The sequence below is a fragment of the Patagioenas fasciata genome, chromosome 5 (assembly GCF_037038585.1).
Source record: "Patagioenas fasciata isolate bPatFas1 chromosome 5, bPatFas1.hap1, whole genome shotgun sequence".
Taxonomy (NCBI): Eukaryota; Metazoa; Chordata; class Aves; order Columbiformes; family Columbidae; genus Patagioenas; species Patagioenas fasciata.
Genome location: NC_092524.1, coordinates 47,693,241 through 47,712,340, shown reverse-complemented (window position 1 = coordinate 47,712,340; position 19,100 = coordinate 47,693,241). Strand labels below are relative to the sequence as shown.

At 43.0% G+C, this 19,100-nt stretch overlaps 1 protein-coding gene and 1 long non-coding RNA gene across 9 annotated transcripts in view; one reads left to right on the top strand and one right to left on the bottom strand.

Annotated features, from left to right (window-relative positions):
- ADCK1 (aarF domain containing kinase 1) overlaps positions 1-19,100 on the bottom strand; it is a 109,490-nt gene that overhangs the window by 74,144 nt on the left and 16,246 nt on the right. The window lies entirely within an intron of this gene.
- Positions 11,862-17,640, top strand: LOC139828122 (uncharacterized). Its single transcript, XR_011739407.1, has 2 exons — positions 11,862-13,698; positions 16,111-17,640. It is a non-coding gene; the product is annotated as an uncharacterized lncRNA (long non-coding RNA).

Here is a 19,100-nt window from a genome sequence, read left to right as displayed (position 1 = left end):
CTTCACACCAAAGAACATGCTTGTGCAGGTGAGCAGGAACAGCTCCATGTGGTGCCCACTCACATCCCATCTACTCCCAGCCTGAGCAAGGGAGAGGAGGCACCTTCTCCTGCTGGAGGAAACTCCCTGCACGAGGCAGGATGCTGAGGAGAAGCCTGGCCATTGCTGCTTCCAATGGAGGGACACTCTCCAAGACGGTAGTTCAAGAAAGATGTCTCCAGATAACACCTTGAAAACTTCAATCATAAAAATTACAGATTAATTCAAAAAGTAGCTGAAATGCTACTAATCCTAATAAAAAAGGGATTGCACATTAAAACTGCTAGCTTCCAGAGGAGTGAAGAGGAACAAAGGTCCTGCTTTTAAGAAAAATCCAGAGTAATTTGGGAAATTATAGTCCTGCAAGCTTTTATTCTATGTAAACTAAATTAGTCGAGGCAATAATTACAGAGTACCAAAAATCATCTAGCTAAATGTGATATGACTGAAAAAAGCCAACAGAGATGTTGAGAGAAAAAAAAAAAATCATTCTTCACCAGTTCACTAAAATACTCTGAGCATGTTAATGCAATGGTCAATAGAAGAGAAAAGGGAGATGTTTATTGGGACTTTCAAGTGGTTTTCAATAAACTCCTTCACAAAGAGTGATAAGAAAACTGAGTAATTATTGGAAAAGATGCAAGAATGCTCCTTTATGTCACTTGCTCATTTTACCCCATTCCCAGCTCAGAATTGACCCTTTGCAACGTCAAGCCCAGCACTACCGACAGCAGCAGTGGGTGACGCTCTAGTTAGGACAAGGCTGCAACACTTAGTGATGGTTTTACCAGAGTTTCATTTCAACCTGCCCTGAATTCTTCTAGACAAGGTGATGCTGCAGAACCCTGTCTACATTAGCACTTGCAATGTTGTTACTTCCAGTGAGGCCAAACTAGCACTGGAAACACTGAGAAATACTGAGAAATGTGATGAAAAGGGAAACATGTACAGGTAGCACCCACAAGGCAGAAGAGGCTCTCTACTATAAATGGGTTGACCTGCATCACTGTCAAAAAACAACAGCAGTGTCCCATTACATCCATTCTTACACCAAAGTTTCATTTCCCTGCTAGTGATCTGGTCAAAGGACAAAACAGTGCAGTGACAAAACTTCCATGAGATGCAAGAGAAATTATTCACCACTACAGAAAAATAAGCCCTACCAAGTCCCTGTCAGAGATAGGTTAACTATCAATAGACTGGCAGATCATCCTCAGCATAGACGGCTGCACAGTTACACATATTGGAAGGTGCAATTTATCCTGCCTGCACACACTGATGGGCTCTAAATTAACTGTAACCACCCAACACTTGCATCACATTGCAGATGGCTCAGTGAAGGCACCTGCTCAGTGCACAGTGGGGGTCAGGAAAACCCAGGCAAGCTGTTTGACTATGTTAAGAAAGGAGAAGAGAAAAACATATCAAAATGCCACTTTATAAGTTGAAAGCCCAACTTCAGCTTGGATTCTGGACATCCCATCACAAGAAGAGGCCCAGAAGAAGATGACAGAGAAGGACAGGGAAAAAATGATCACGGACTTGAAAAGTGTCCTTAAAAAAAGAGATCTGAAATGAGATCTGTTTATATCAGAAAGAGTTGATGCATTAAGAGAGAAGAGTTATATGAAATAACAGAAAGAAAATCTCCCATTCCTATTTCCAGTTCTCACAAAACAAATAGCAGGGCATTCCACAAAGCAACAACCATTTTAAAATTGGTGGGTTTTTTATGTCCCATTTTGCACAGTACAACATTAACCAGTGGCACTCACTGTCAGAGGATAGAGAAGCCAAGAGCTTGATGGAATTCAGAAAAGCTTTAGACATTTATGATAAAACAACCATACCTGATTTTATATGGAGCTTTTCATCTCTAAAAGTGCTTTTACAAAGCTCTTAATAAAACTCAGGATCCCTATCCTCCATTTTACAGATTCATAAGAACATTACATGTAATAAAATGTCTAAAGGGTTTTAAACATTCTTGCTTAAGGCATCAAGACAAAAATTACCCTATTGATAGGGCACAGTGAGAGATAGAATGCAAATAGTGTGCACTGATGCTCCCAGCATCATTAAATTCTTTAAAAAACCTATTTGGTCTACCCAGCTCCCACATTCCAGTTAAATCGGTCACCCCTTCTGCTGGGGTTCAACCTGCTTCCAAAGATCTTCTGTATTTACTAAATTAGCTGCCATTGCAAAGGCTTGGAATGTTGGTGATGGACTCTTGCTTTCTTCCCATGGCACAGCAGAATTGTTGCGTACGGTCTTTCATACTAAGCCTTTGGGCTACTGGGAGGTGTCTTGTGGCACGCGGTGTGTGGTAGCATCATGAGCATGTATGCTGTCAGTCATTCTTGACAAGACAGCTCTGCCAGGGATGCCTGCAGTGGCAGGGGGCTGGACTGGGAGAGCCAGGCTGCTCCTTGGACTCCATGTGAAGGGAAGAGAGGATGTCACCACACCTCTGTAGCAGGTACCCCCAAAACACGGTAAGTCAGGGAGGGAGTAACAACGTGTCAGAGAAGATAGGAAAGGAATCTGGCCACTCCTGATCATGACAGGGCCATATGCGTACAAATGGTAGAACTATGGAACAGCCTTAGATGACCCAGGACAACACAAAGCAGAGAGGAATGAAAGGATGTCCACCTCAATTTAACACACTGAGAGACTGAAATCAAGTGCCATGACAAAAGGTCTGTGATGATGTTTAGGGGGAATACAGCTCCTGGTGAAGTAAACAGGGTATTTGGGTGCTTTAAAAAACAGCAACACAACCCACTGCAATGACAGTGTATTTCGTCCAAGGGGCTGTTATCTCCTCTTTCAACAAATCTGAATAAGCATACAGTTAGTATAAACGACTATAGCCTTCACTAACACTGTCAGCCTGGTAATCAAACTGACTGACAGCAGGGGTGCTGCAAGGAGACACACAGCTCTAAATGGAATTTTTATTGTCGCCTTTTTGAACTATCTTTCCTGCCTACCTTTTACAAAATTTCGTTCCTACGCACGCCAGTTATTTCCCATCCAAATGCTTCCTGATACCAATACTAACTGATCATACCGCTAATCATAGACAGATCCACGTCTTTGAAATTGGAATAACTCCTGGTACAATGTACCCCACTATCTAATAATTCATTATATTTTTAAGTTATGTATAACTTTCCTAAGGATTTATTTACAGGTCTCTGCCTACCCATATGAAAGCAGGGCATTTCAAATGTTCCCACACAGGCAGGTACATTGTTACTTTTTCAGAACTATGCTTTCTAGGTAGCTACCCTTGGTGCAAACCCTGGTTAAAAAGGCATCCCCCTAATTCTCAGTTTTGACTTCCATAGCTCAAAATAGTCCTGGCAGACGCCAAAATGCTTCAGAAATTCTGGCACAGCAGTAGGTTCCCAGTGGGAGACCCAGGAAGTGGGAAAGCAAGCTTTATAGCTTGCAGATGATGACAGATGGAGATGACCCCCTAGTTTACAGTGACAATTTCTTAGCTTCTCAGTTTCACAAACACAGTAACAAATAGCCACACAATTAGCAGGATGGCCAGTGAACTCTGTACAAACGGAAGGACGTACATGGTGCGCCTGCATCAGACAGCTGAAATCTGGTACTGATGCTGGGGCCTTGTATCACAAGTGCTAAAGGCAGCTGAAATTAAAGCACACACGTTTCATGACCTGTACAAATCTTCCCTGGAGAGGAGGAGGAACTTTTCCAAACCTGGCCAGCCCATATCATGCTGAACAGATGTGCCAGTGCCCACCCTCTGAGTCATCAGCACTCTGAATTTCCAACGACAAGCACACACAGACATTGACCTGCCACCTACATTATACATACTCCCAGGCTCTTCCCGCTAATACCCTGATTTACAACATGGTTCCTAACAACTCGCACAGGTGACTAAGAGGTGACTTAACAACCAATCCCTAGTCCGAAATGCCACTTGATTCAGGAAACATTTACCCTGGGCTGAGGTCCATCTCTTCAGCCAGTCACTTCCCAAGCTGCTCTTGAGAGGAGGATGCAGCGTTGCTCAACCGCAGCACGGAACACCAGCAGTCACCTTGCTGAACCCTGCCCTTGCTGGTTGCTGCATGCACAACCTGCACCAATCACCTGCTTGTGTTCCATCTTCATTGTGCTCCAAGCTCGGTCATTTATGCTCTGATTATCTCTCATTACTGACGACCTTGCTGTAATGAGTTTTAATCTGCCTTGTATTAATTAGAAACATTTTCAATAGCCAGCTCAATTTTAGGTAAATAGTTAATAGAAGCAACTGAGCTGCAATTAGTTATCTGTGGGGCAGTTCAGGAGAAAAATCAGAAGGGAGTAGCTGTTTCCCCTCTAGACACCTCTGTGATATAATGCACTATTCTGTCTAAGTCTCCTGAGCAGGGAGAACAAGGAGCCCTGGGAAGGGGTGGTCAGAGACAAGGGGAAAATAACATGCTAAGATAACTGGGACATAGCACGTCTACAGCTATGGCATCACCTGCCTATTCTCTCCTACTAACAGTTCCAGATTGAACTGTTGAATACAGGAATCTGAGAGTCAAGCTGAGTCCTTTACACCTACAGACACCACCTCCAGTGAACAAGGTTCTGCTCTGGAAGCTGTTTTACCCTGAGGGGAGCCCTCGCAGGAAGACAATACCTGTGACTGCACAACACACAGCTCCGTCACACAGGTTCTCTGCTGGGACATGTACACTTACATGAATGGTGCTTACACATGAGGATGAAATCACACCAGATTTTCACGAGAAGGAAGGACTAAATCTATGTATACGCAGATGTATAATACTTGCAAAGTCAGCAGGTTCCAAAAAGTGCCCTCAGTGCCTTGTTGTCCTGATAGAGTTGGTATACAAAGAGATTTGTGCTATGCTCCATCGCAGAGCACCCGCGGAGGATAGGAAGTCATTCAACAGCATGGCTACAGAGGGCACATTTACAGAAGCTGCAGTGAAATTAGGCACATGTCTCGATCCATTGATCACAGCGCCTGCAGCTCCTGCTACAGAGGGAAGTGAAAGGATAATAAATTTGACACAGCATCTCTCAAAATCTTGCTAACAAAATTAATTCAACTCAGCTTGGATCAGACCACATAGGACGGCAGTGAAAACATGCTGAGGAATGTAAAGACACCTTCTTATATGGCCTTGTATTTAGCTGTGTTGGGAGGCTCCCAGCCATCAGTCCTATTAAGTCCTGTTTTATTTGGTGTTTGCAGTTGCTATAAGGAACAAGATCAATCAAGATGCACATTACATTCAGGAGTGTTCCCTAAACAGGAGCTGCTGATACACCCTACAGAAACTGTAGACTATTCACTGAACAGCAAGAGATGAAGTTGTGCAGTAAAAAATGAAGGAAGAACAACCCCCAAACAGCTATGTCCATGTAAGAAGACCCTGGGAAGGCAGTAACATGGGAAGCGAGGGCTGGTCCTGAGCCCTAGGTGGAGGGAAGAGCTCAAACAAGGCCATAGTAGGAATTAGCTGTCACCGAAGCTCATACAGTTATGGCTATGCACACGGAGGCTTCACATGGGGGACAGAGGTGTAGAGATGGTCTCTTCACTTAGAAATAAAGGTCTGAAGTCACAGATAGAGAGAGCAAAGCAAACAAGCAAGAGTACATCAGGAGTTACCGCAAGACAGAAAAACCAAGATGGTATAAATGAGGAAGTTTCACAATTTGTCCTCAATAACAAAACCAGATGGTGCCAAGAAGGCTGACCTGGTAACATTTTCCAGCTACTCAGGAGGTCAGACACTGTAGACAGGAAGGGAAAAGTACAGGGTGTTACTAGAGTTAGTGAAGAGGTGGATGATGAGATGAAATTAGTATCAAGGGAATCTGTTCAACACTGAATATTCCTGGCCTTCAAAGCAAAGTGAAGGATCCTAGCAGCAGGGGTGAGGATGGACATCTGGCAGTCTTTTCCCTAAGCTCCTGCTCCCCATCCTGCAGTATAATGGAGCCAGAAAAGCCATGGTTTCCACAGGAAGCACTGTCAGACGGAAGGAGAGACACACTGAAAGGCAAGCTTTATCAGGATGGATGAATCAAGCACAGAAGAAAGGATGGAGAAAGCTCAGGTAAGTCTCATCTAGTTCAGCAGCTGAGTCAAGAGAGGGTAGCTTCACACAGTCTGCTCTCCTCATGTGGGTATGCAGGGAAGAAAGAAGTGCAGAGGCAGCCGCTGCAGCTGGAGGGGAGAAATCGTCACATCTACTTTGTCAATGCCAAAGAATCTGGGCTGACATTTTTCTCTTCCCAACATTCGAATCCCACCCTACCAGCTGCATGTCACAGCTGACCTCCAGTCAGGTCCTATCTGAGTCAACGTCAGGCCATTAAACCATGCAACAGCAGCTTCTCCCCCTTGTCCATATGCAAGTTCTCTCCTGGCAGATCACTCCAATGGCTGGGGAGCAGAGAAAGCAGGCTCCCTCTCTTACACCAGACAGGCACCAGCATTTAGCACGGTCACAGAACCCAGAAAAACGGGTTTCCAACTGCAGCATCTCTAGAGATCTCAATACATCCCCTTACCAAACTGACAGAGGCAGATTCCTTTCCCCTTCTTTAATCTGAGAAGTTCTGACCTTTAAAGTACAGTCCTCTTCCCATAGGAACAGGATGCTTGAAGAGGAGAGAGACAGTAACACATGAAATACCTAGAAGTGATTAAATTGGATTGACGAGGAAGTCAGGAAAGATAACAACCATAGCACTATGCTGTCAATTTCAAAAAGCTGCAGTGACTGTCATAGCACTACATCCAACAGATGGAGTATGGCTGTGGTGCCAGTAAGTCATCATCAATGGCAAAGTATGGTACTAGTTTAAAAAGTGCCTATGTTAGAGGAAAAAAAAGAAAAAAAAAAAGAAGAAACGTCCCCTTGTTACTCAGCAGGTCTGCTCCCTTCTGGCTATCAGAGTTGCTGACTTCAGTGAAATACGTGTGTGTGTGTGTATATATATATATATAAATATATATATAAAAATACATACAAAATTTACTCCAGCTTTTTCATCCAGTTAGCACCACACAGCTCCATACCAAGAAAGGCAGCTGGTGTCTATTCGCATCCCAGCAATGTCACCACTATGGGAGACTGAGCTGGTGCCTCTTCTGATTCATGTAGAATCAATAGACTTGTTAAAACGCAATTAGAAGGTCAAACCCTTCCTTGAAGCCACTCCCTCTCTTTCTCACTGAAAACGATAGGTTTGTGCAGGTGCCACTGAAAGGTGCATTGGTCTACTGAATCCTTATGGCTGCTGGGAACACAAACGAGAGAGAACTTACATTGGCTTTGAGGATGCCACTTAAAATAGCATGAGATAGCAGTTTAATAAAGTAAAACATACAAATATTTGGCATGGCACTCACTGAGATGAACAAAAGGAGAGCCCAAGTGAGGCTGTGTATCGGTTATTCATTACCCAAATAAGATTACTTTTGCTCCCACAATAAGCAGAAGGAATTACCCCCAGCAATACCAGAAGCAATTGTCTTTACTGCAGCTGCTATCACAATGAACAATATTGTACGTGCCTCCCCTGCATTCGCCTGTGGCTCACCAGGGTTTTGAAGGGAATAAAACAGAGATCATCTTTATATACAATTACATTCAACACTTTGCCCTTTCCCTTACTGGTTGCTGACTTTTCCCTCTCATCTAAGAGATGAATGAGCATCCACGAGGCAAGGATGCTGCATTTGTAAATGTCAAACATATTATAAGAATCTAGGGTAAAATAGTCAGTAAAGCTGCTGGATGTCTTGTCTCACCCTAATTTTAAGAAAACAGAGTGTCCCTCCACCTGCAGGCTCGCTGTCAGCCATTATTTTCTATACAAGGAACTGTGTGCAACAGGAAAGAGCAGTGAATGGGGAGTTGAGCACACAGACAAGAAGAAAAGGAGCAGAAAGCCTCCACCTCCAGGTTACCTATCCCATCCAGGATCAAAGTGACCAGTCAACAGTCTTTAAGAGTGATTCAGGAAATTGTAAAATAGATTCCTGCTCAATTGCCTGTGGAGAAATATCCCTACCCTCATCCTCCACCCTTCCACAGAAGCAAGTACAAATACCAGGAAATGGGCTTTATCAGATGGAAATCTAGGGTGGATATTTTCTTCATATATGAGATGCTGATTACCACAGATCACCTGTGCAAGTACCCCAAAGGGCAGGGTAAGGAAAGTCTGGTCCATCACTACCTAGTTGCAACTTCTTTGTGGAAAAAAATGCAAATTGGGCAGTGCTTGCCACAATTTAGAAAAGAAAGTGCCATCTAGGAATCCAGAGGTTTCAGTTTGAATCTTACATGAGCAAAAGTCAATATTTCTTTGTCAAAAGGGGGAGAATCTGGTGTAAGAGACTAACACTGGACAAAAGAAAACAAAGATGACACTGCAGTGGAGATAATAGGCAAGAGACAATCTCCATCAACATGCTAATCAAAGATATCCAATTTCTAATGTTGACTAGAAGGTATGTAGTAAAATCAAGAGAAAGGCAATCAGTACAAAACCTGACAGAAACATATTGACAAAGATCCTCCAAAGCATGAGTCCTTGCTGGCAAAATACAATCACTGTTGATAGTCCCAAAGACAAAATTTGCATGCCAAAAAGGACCATAGAGAATTAGCACTACACAAGATGGGTGTGAAGCAAAGCAATAAAAATAGATCAGATGCTAGTAATACAAAAATAATGTTACTGATGACTTCTAGCCTCATGTCATTATTTTATTAAAGCACGTACATACTTCAAACAAAGATATAGAAACCCCATGAAAAAGGTTGAAGTCACAATGAAAAAGGGAACTGATGTCTGCAGGCAGGGGAATGTGGAAAATGGGATAAATGTGGACTTGGTTTGGTCTCTAGCAAAGAGTGGAGCTTCACTGTTCTCTAATTAAGAAGGCCATGGCATGAAAGGGTGCTGTGCAATGATTGCCACAGAGGACATATTCCTTTTCTGGGCAGGGGCAGAATGCCATATGTACAAGCACTTGGCTGGAGGTGATAAACTCTGTTTAAACATCTGTTTGACAACTTGAGTGAGATTTCAAAGAAGGTAAAGCTGATAATTTGAATAGGCCTCCTCCAGGAGGCCTATTTAAATCTAGACATGCCTATTCTGGAGCCTAAGATAGACTACTTTTTAATCATGTGCTCATCAACCCATAGTAGCCAGTCAACTATTAGATACCTATGTAACTGCCTCTTTGAAAGCACAGTTACCAAGCCTACATAAACTGCTGTCCTGACTACACGTAAGTTGGGTGAGCTGCTAAACACAGCCATGAGTGAGTGATCCAGATATTTCAAACTCCTCCTCCCCTGGTCTTTGACAGACACTTCAGTCACAGGGAGCAGGGTGCCTCAGCCACCTCCAGTACATGAAGGCAGCCATCTATGTGCCACACCACAACAGTCCTCAGAGAGCACCCCACAAGAATAATCTGGGGAAGGTAGTCTTGCGACTTCCAGGGGTACACAGGCACATAAAACATCACTGGTCACTTGAAACTCAACCAGCATATCAGATCTGACCTCCCTGACACAGGGAACCCTCAGTGACCGTAAAGCAGTCTGGATAATGACTTCATGTCTTGTTCTAAAACCCATCAAATCCATAAGTCCTCACTTCCAAGCCTTCATGATGCTGCTCAGCCATGACCCAGACAGAAGACATTGGTCCAATACCAACCATGAAGACCTCCCATCCATATGGCAATGCCCAGACTCAAGCTCATTTCAGCACATGATATTGGAAAACCAAATGCTGAGTAAAAGCAAGCTTGAAAACACACTCTGTAGTCTAGCCCTATTTTTGCTAATCCTCCACCTCCAATGAAATATGTGTTGGCTTACAGAAAAGTATGTGTTTCTAGTAGTTACACAGGAGCTGTTAGATTTTACTATTCAGTTGCCTGAAAGAAGAAAAAGAAATCTCCTCTGTTTGCCTATTAATCTGTCACGACAAGATACTTCATAATTAATTTGTCCCTAACGGTTGTTTTGTAATGGTAGCGAGAGAATATTTCAGGAATGGTAATTACCTCTGGTGTCAAAATGATGAAGAAAACAAATGTTCAACCATCAACAAAATGCAGTGCCTTTTGCACTCCCACCCGATGGCAGGTGACACCACTGCACATCAGAATTACGGTGCGGTTAATTACCAGGCATGTTGCAATTGAGAATTCATTTCCCTTCTTGAGACGAAATTTGTTGAGCAATGCATGTGGAAGGAGGGGCATCTGCCACTAGGATGAGTTGTTTGGGGAAGCAGTCTTACCTATGCATTGCCTCTTTGTTGATTTACTACACGTGTCAAACAATTACAAGCAGTGAACACTTTTTAAAAATATTTAAAGGAACTTTCCTTCATTAGCTACATATATGTCCCACCATTTCAAAGATTTTGCAAAAAGAGTCTGACTTCTCTGTTGTTGATTTAAATTTAGTATCCTTCAAATAAAAAACACATGCCTGCATTATTCTTTCAATACTAATATGAAATATAATGGGTTTCTAGGCTGTTTGTAAATGGAAAAATTCCGTGGACTGTGAGCTCAGCAGATTTCAGCATGTTTCAGAATGCAACATCTGATTGTTTCTGGAGTGAGAATTCCAGAACTGAAACTAAGGCACACACAGTGTGGACCTCGTCTCTCCAGGTGAGGACCAAGCTCTGCCAGTGCTGGGAATCCTGCTCCAGAAAGGGAAAACCTGCTGGCTCAGCTGTCACTGACATAGCTGTGCAAAGCCACAGCTGCCCTGCTCGGGGCTGGCAATGAATCCACCCAGCGTCTGGGTCTTGATTTTCTCAGAAAACTAAGACTGTGGCAAATCTTTGCTACAAGAGCTGCTAATGAATGGCAGAGCTGGTAGGGTAAATCTGCACCCAATCTGGCAGCAGCCAGGGCTGAGGCATCAGTGGGGAGAAGAAAGGACAGAGCTGGAGCAGGATGCAGGAGAACCAGGAGAGTGGGAAGCTCATTTAGGCCCAGCACAGGATGGCAGCGTAAGTGAACAGAGAGGCTGGTTGTGCTGGGCTAGTGTGCACAACTGCCTGCATTCACCCAGGGATGCACCAGAAGAGGTGCATGCATGATGCTGGTTTTACCTGCGTTTTGCTCAGTCCTGAGCCATATTACCAAGCATTCACTACAATAAAATCAAAACATAGGTTTAAAAGAATCAAACATCACCCTCGCTCCTGGCACAGACTCAGTCCCAAGCTTGTGGCCTCTGGGGCCAGTGGAGGTTGAGGAAAGCTGCAACTGATGTAACCCTGTCAGTCAGGGAGGAGGAGCTTGTACAGCTCTTGGGAGCTCTTCACATGCATCAGGTTGCAGACACCTCTCATCTTTGAGCACTCAAACCAGTACAAGCACCAGCTGAGTGAGGAAAGCATGGTTCCAGCCAACAGCCGTGCTGTTTCTCACTCTCCATCACTCAGGAGCCATCATTTCATTAGAACAATGTTCCCCAGTCAAGGATCACCACTCCGTACATTCGCAGTGAATAACTTCCAGTTCAAACTGTCACAAAAAAAAAAATCTCAGTTTACTGCAAGAAACAGAAGCAGGGAAGCTGTCCTGGAGAGGAAGAGAAGTCATGGAACAGGCAATACCAGAGCACTCCAGAGATGAAACAGCTCCTGCTGGGCTCTGGAAACACCCAGCTGTGCTGCCTAACTGTGAATACAAAGAAAAGGGCCCAAGGGAGGAAAGCATATCTTTCCCTGTGAAGGGGTTTCGTTAGAAGGAGATATGTTGTTGAATTAGTCAGGCCCAAAGGAATCTCAAGGCCACTTCAAGAAGCTGAGAACAGAATCTGCTGTGAGAAAGAGGGGCGTTTCTTCATTAACAGGGCCTCAGCATGGCGTGAGTCGTCGGACCTATCATCGGTGGGGCTCCAGCGTGTGGACTGCCCATGATGCTCATTTAGCGAATCCATGCTTGGAGCGTGGATTCGTGATTAGAGAATAGTTGCGTATATAAGGAGACATGTGTCTGTAATAAATGGCTTTGGCGTGATTCACATTGAATCGGAGTGCTGAGTCCTTTATCGTTCCAACAAATGGTGACCCCGACGTGATACTCCGAACGGCGTCTCACTAAGGTCGGGGAAAAGCCTGGAGCGGCCCAGCCGGAGGCGGCTCAGCTGGACTGAGAGCCGGGCGGAGACGTATGGACGTTCCGCGGATAAATTTTGTTGAAGAAGGCCCCGGGAAAGGTGAGCGGCTGGGAGCAGGAGGAGGGAAGAGTGAAGTTATGGGGCAGAATATATCCTCAGAGGAAGAAGCTATAGTTAAGATCCTCCTGCATATTCTCTCTATGAGAGGACTTAAATATGAAGAAAGTAACATACGTAGACTGTTGGTTTGTTGTAGAACTAACGGCTACGCGACAGAAGCTGAGAAAGCTTTTAAAATTGAACTTTGGGACGATATAGGGCAGAAATTATGGGATAAGGTTAGCGACGGAGATGAAGCTAAATCATTAGCGACTACACGGAAGCTTATAATTTCCACCTTAAAAGAATTTAAGGCTGAGAGGGCTGCTGTTACTGGAATTTTTGCAGCGTTACAGCCTGATAAGAACTCTAAAAATAACTGTGAAGCTTACCCAGTTCGTGTTTTCAATACCCTCCTTACTTCATCCCCTGTTGTGCCTTCGGCACCCCCGATGATACAACAGTCTGGGGCGGAGGGAGGAAAATTACCGAGTGGATGGCCTCCTGTACCATCACACGACCCTGGAGAGACCAAGAAGTCCAAAGAACTGGAGTCAGATAATTTGTCAAAAGGACTGGTGAAAGTTGAGAATGCTAAAGTCGTAAATAAGTGTAATATCAATTATTTTACTGATTTGTGTCCGCCTTCACCGCTTTCTATCCTTCTAACTCCTACAAGAGAACAGAAGGAGCCGCCGGATAAGAACTGGGCAAAAGAACTGTGTGAAAGATCAGATCAGCTATTAGCGAGTGAATCCAACAGTCAGCAATATCAAGCTATGAGAGAGGTGCCTGAAACCAACAAAGCAGCCAAATCATTTGCAACTGTCAATCTGTAAATCAGGGTCCCAATGAGAATTACATACAATTTATTGACCACCTTCAAGAGACCATCAATAAGCAGATTGAAAACTTAGAAGTTAAGGAAGCACTGGTGTTGAAATTAGCAGTAGAAAATGCTAATGTTTGCTATCAGCATGTTATTTGCGAGTTTTACAGTACATATTATGTGTTCCTGTGTACCGTCTCTCTGAAAATCAAGCAGCTTGTCAGGAATGTGAGTTAATTGTTTTACTAGTTGTTTTTAAGTGCGCCATAAAACCTTCTGCCTGCTCTTCCCACTCAGGCTGCAAGCAGCCCTGTGCTCCCCCCCCGCCCCGCCAAGGTTTTTACTTGCAAGATGGGGTCAGGAATGATTGTTTTCAGTTGTGTTCCTGAAAAATCGGTATTGGGAGGTGTTTTAAAACATAGAAAAGCACTCGGACAAGAAATCATTAAATCTTTTCAGACAGTTTTTTTTACAGGCGGGGCGATTTCAACTTCAACAAGCTGAGAGAGACTTAACACACAGGTCAGAAAACTTGTTAAAGTCTGCAAGATGCTTTCCTTATTAACCTGTTTTCTTTGTGGGTATCTGTTTAAGCATGTTGCAATTTTGATAGGTCTTTGTTACATGGTACGATAAGTTCACAGTCTGTTAAATCATGAGATTCCGTTGACTCAAAATGTGTATTTTGTGATAATACAGAAGAACACGAGTAATTTAGTTCTTTACTGCATGAATGTGATGTCTATCCCTGTTTCTCTATTAGGACGGGATGTGTTAGGACAACTAGGAGCAACTCTGGTGACAAAACAACAGCATTTCTAGAAGCGACCATTGATGATGGGCGACCAGTACTTAAATTACAGTGGAAAAATGATGATCCAGTATGGGTAAATCAATGGCCGCTCAGTAAAGAAAAACTCGCCCATGTCGAAGAGCTAGTACGGGAACAGCTTGAAAAAGGGCATTTAGAGCCGTCTACAAGTCCCTGGAATACTCCTGTGTTTACTATTCAGAAAAAATCAAAGAAATGGAGGTTGTTACATGATCTTCGAAAAATTAATGATACCATGGAAGACATGGGAGCATTACAGCCGGGATTACCATCCCCTGTCATGATTCCAGAAAACTGGCAGATCTTAATAATTGACTTGAAAGATTGTTTTTTCACCATTGCTTTGCATCCTGATGACTGTAAACGTTTTGCATTTTCCATAAATTCTGTAAATAAGGCTGAACCTGCGAAAAGGTATCAATGGGTAGTTTTGCCACAGGGAATGAAAAATTCCCCAACTATGTGTCAAATTTATGTAGCTTGGGCCTTGCAATCAATCAGATAATCTCATCCTGAGTTAGTGATTTACCACTACATGGATGACATATTAATAGCTGGGAAAACTTTTTCGACTGATTTGTTGATAAATGAAGTATCTGATACCTTGCAGCATAGAGGATTGCAAATTGCTCCAGAAAAGGTACAAATTCAACCAGCGTGGAAATATCTTGGTTGGGAAATTTCTCAGTCCACAGTGAAACCTCAGAAAATAGTATGTCGGCCTGTCATTCAATCCTTAAATGATGTGCAGAAACTAGTGGGTGATCTGAATTGGGTCCGGAGCATTTGTGGGATCACTAATGAGGATTTAGCTCCAATTGTAAAACTGCTAAAAGGGGATAGTGACATTAGCTCTCCTAGAACGCTTACTGCTGAGGCGGATGCTGCTCTGAAAAAGATTATGTCCAAACTTGTAAAAGCTTTCAGCCATAGGTGGAACCCAGATTATGTAATCGGACTACTAATTGTAAACAATACTAACTATCCTTTTGCTCTCATAATGCAATGGACAACTGGTAAGGAGCCGTTAAAGATCTTAGAGTGGGTGTTTTTGCATTTTCAACTCAAACAAACCATTTCAACCAGGGTTGAGGTCTTTGCTCAGCTTATAATGAAAGGTAGGCAGAGAATAGTCGAAATTTCAGGGGCTGAGCCTGCATATATCATTGTTCCCCTCGTTTCAGAATATTTACAGTGGGCTTTGCAGAACTCCTTACCTTTTCAGATTGCGTTATTAAATTCTCAAGTTTTAATTAAGACATTTTCCCCTCCACACAAGTTAATGTCAGTTTTGAATATGGGATCAATGGAGAAGGGTCCCCCTCTTCTCTCAGAATTTCCTGTTAAAGGACCCACAGTGTTCACTAACGCAGGGGGTAAAATGCAGAAAGCAGCAATTACATGGAAAACAGATGGAAAATGGCACAATGTGATACTAACTGACCTGAAAGGATCAACTCAGCATTTGGAACTCAGGGCTGTAATAGAAGTGTTTATCAGATTTGCTCATAGCCCAGTGAATATTGTTTGTGATTCTTTGTATGTGGTAGGTGTGGTAGCTCGCATTGAAAGATCATTGCTCAAAGAGGTTCAGGATGCACAACTGATGTCTTTGTTCAAGCAACTATGGTTGTTGGTCGAAGAGAGACAACACCGATACTTCATAACACATATCTGTAGTCATCTGACAATTCAAGGCGATTTAGCTGAAGGAAACCGCCGAGCTGATTTTCTTGTATCTCCTGCCTCGGTTCCACCTCCAGTAGATAGGTTTGGGCAAGCAGTACGCTCTCATAGTTTCCTCCATCAGTCTGCTCAGGTCTTACAGCGGCAATTTTCATTGTCCGAAAGTGAAGCCCGAGGTATTGTTAAAAGTTGTGCAGATTGTCAGCGCATCTCAGTAGGGCTGGGTGCAGGAGTCAATCCAAGAGGATTAGGAGCCTTGGAATTGTGGCAAATGGACGTTACACATGTCCCTGAATTCGGCAGGCTGAAGTATGTGCATATGTCTATTGATACATATTCTTTCGCCATATGGGCCACTGCTCAGACTGGTGAAACTAGTTCACATGTGCAACGACATTTACGTTCTGCTTTTGCAGCTTTGGGAGTTCCTGCACAGGTCAAGACAGACAACGCACCTGGTTATATCGCCAAAGCTACTGCCACCTTTTTTCAGTTGTGGGGTGTTAAGCACATTACAGGGATACCAAATTCTCCTACTGGTCAGGCCTTGGTAGAAAGGATGAATCGAACTCTCAAGCATCAGCTTGACAAACAAAAAGGGGGAACTGACTGTACTACTCCACATGACAGACTAAGCAAAGCATTATATGTCTTGAACTTTTTACGCCTTCCGCAAGGGTTCAACATTCCACCTATGATTTGTCATGGAACAAGCTTAAAAGGACACTTGACAGACCTTAGAGAAAATCAGTGTCAGGTCAAAATACGCAATGGAGTTACTGGTGAATGGGAGGGTCCTTTCCAATTAGTAACTTGGGGAAAGGGTTATGCTTGTGTCATTACAGACCAAGGATCAAAATGGATTCCTGCGAAATGGATCAAGCCATGGCTGAATAAAGACAACAAAGATTCGACAGATGCAGAAGGACAGGAGGGAGATAAGTTGTGAGAATTGTCTCAAATGTAAACCATGAATTCTTATTCAGTGTTATAGATGCTCTTAGACCCAGTGGTCTAAAAGCTTATTAGTAAACAGATAAGGTACCTTCCATAGAGAATGCTAATTTGAACAGATGGTAAGAATTCCAAAAGGGTGATATTACAATTAGATAATCTATGCATAGATAAGGTAAAAGTATAAGATATTTCTACCATGGTAACCTAATTTAGCAACTGGTAAGGTTTTAAAAGAGATATTAAGATTAAGCTATAGATCTTTTAAATAGGTTAATATAAGTTTTAAGATATTAATTCAATAATTAGCATATGAATAGGTTAATATAAGTTTTACGATATTAAGTCAATAATTAGCATATGCTGATGGTATTAAGTACGTTACTCTATAAACTGCGCAGTTATAGATCTTTTAAGAATTTAAGAGAATATATTGTATTAAGTTGTCTGACTATTCTAAAATAGTGCGTTGGTAAGGTTGTCATAAGTAGAATTAAGGTTTTATATATGATATGAAGGTTTGAGTATAAGCAGATAGTTGTTTAATCTTATTAAGTAAGGTTTAGCTACATTATATGTAATTGTAGTTATGTTGTTAATCACGTGTCCTATGTTGCAGTGTATTTCAAAGACGATACAGCATGCTGTTTAAGGGGCCTGACTAGTTCAAGAACAAAAAGGGGGAATTGTGAAGGGGTTTCGTTAGAAGGAGATATGTTGTTGAATTAGTCAGGCCCAAAGGAATCTCAAGGCCACTTCAAGAAGCTGAGAACAGAATCTGCTGTGAGAAAGAGGGGCGTTTCTTCATTAACAGGGCCTCAGCATGGCGTGAGTCGTCGGACCTATCATCGGTGGGGCTCCAGCGTGTGGACTGCCCATGATGCTCATTTAGCGAATCCATGCTTGGAGCGTGGATTCGTGATTAGAGAATAGTTGCGTATATAAGGAGACATGTGTCTGTAATAAATGGCTTTGGCGTGATTCACATTGAATCGGAGTGCTGAGTCCTTTATCGTTCCAACATTTCCCTACTTCTCTTCACACAACAGTCCTACCATAAACAAATGGGAGTGCAAAGCTGCCGCCCTTCAGCAGTCCTGCGAAAAACAACTTGTGTTGAGAGCAACCCTACAGTAACAAACAGGCTGCACTGTTACAGAGGTCACAGTCAACTCAAAACGAGTACATTTTCAAACAGAGACTGCAGAGGTAGTAAAGACATTTTAGAATCTGGGTTGGTTTTTTGTTTTGTTTTGTTTTTTGTTAAAGCAATTCTACTAGTGAACTTTTCAGTGAATTTACCTCTAAATTCACCAAAGCTAGCAAGACAGTAAACCGATCCAGGCTTGGCAGGAGGCATTTCATAAAGCACTGTGCATGTGTGTATATGTGCAGGCTTACATGTAGTTTCATCATGAAAGTGAAACTAGGAACAGAATGGAGGCTGTATAAAGATGACCCTTGTCACTATGTTTATTTGCTCCCTGTGGGCCACTTCCAAGTCACATCAGCTCAGTACACTAACAAAAAGAAGTTGTTACTGGTGTCAGACCTGCCAAGATGCTGCTGCTGCAGGGGAAGGAGTAGCAAGCTCTCTGAATGGTGCACCATCAGCAGAATTTGCAGCCACTGACACAGGACTCTCAAGTTAAAAAAAACCCAAAAAAACAAAAAAAAACAAACCTCAAACCAATCCTGTGGGACCAAAGGTAGGCTTAACTAGGCTAGCAGTGAAAACCATCTTTGAACTTTTTACTCTGTCTTGGAAATGGCTATTTCAACAGAAGGACTCACACCCTGGCCACACAGGCAAACAGATGTGCCTGTCCAGATATACAAAAATGCAGAAACATGCTCACATCAGCAGATTTCAAGGAAAGGCACCTGAACACCCTAGTCAATAAAGAGTAGCTTCCAAACCTCGCACCTACCTTTACATCTGGTTTTGCTCCTAGACTAAATCAGCAACTGCTCCAACTCAAGAGAAAATAAGCTTCTTTTTCACTTGTCCCAAGGGCTTCCTCAGACTGGCAGAGTCCTGTCAGGACTCTGAGTCTGTCCCTGAGGCACTAGACGGAGGAAGATAGCAGAGTTGCCTCCACAGACACCTTTCCTTGAAGTTTGCAAACAGGGCAGTCCCTACACAGGTAAAAGGGTTTGCCTGGAACATGCTAAGACACCCTCAGTGTTGCCAAGAAGTCCAGAGAAGTGTTTGCAAGACACTACCCACCACAGCAATTCCCTCAACACTGACTTAACAGACTAAATGAAGACACTGGCTTGACAGGTAAGACAATTGTGTGCTACCCTCCAGCACACTCTTTTATCAGATACACTTTGGGGAGAATGTGATAAGGTCATTGGTTTAGTAGAGCAAATCTACCATATTCAATCCTGCTCTGAAATTCCAGCCTGACCCAATATGTAAAATATCCTCTGCACGCCACAGCAG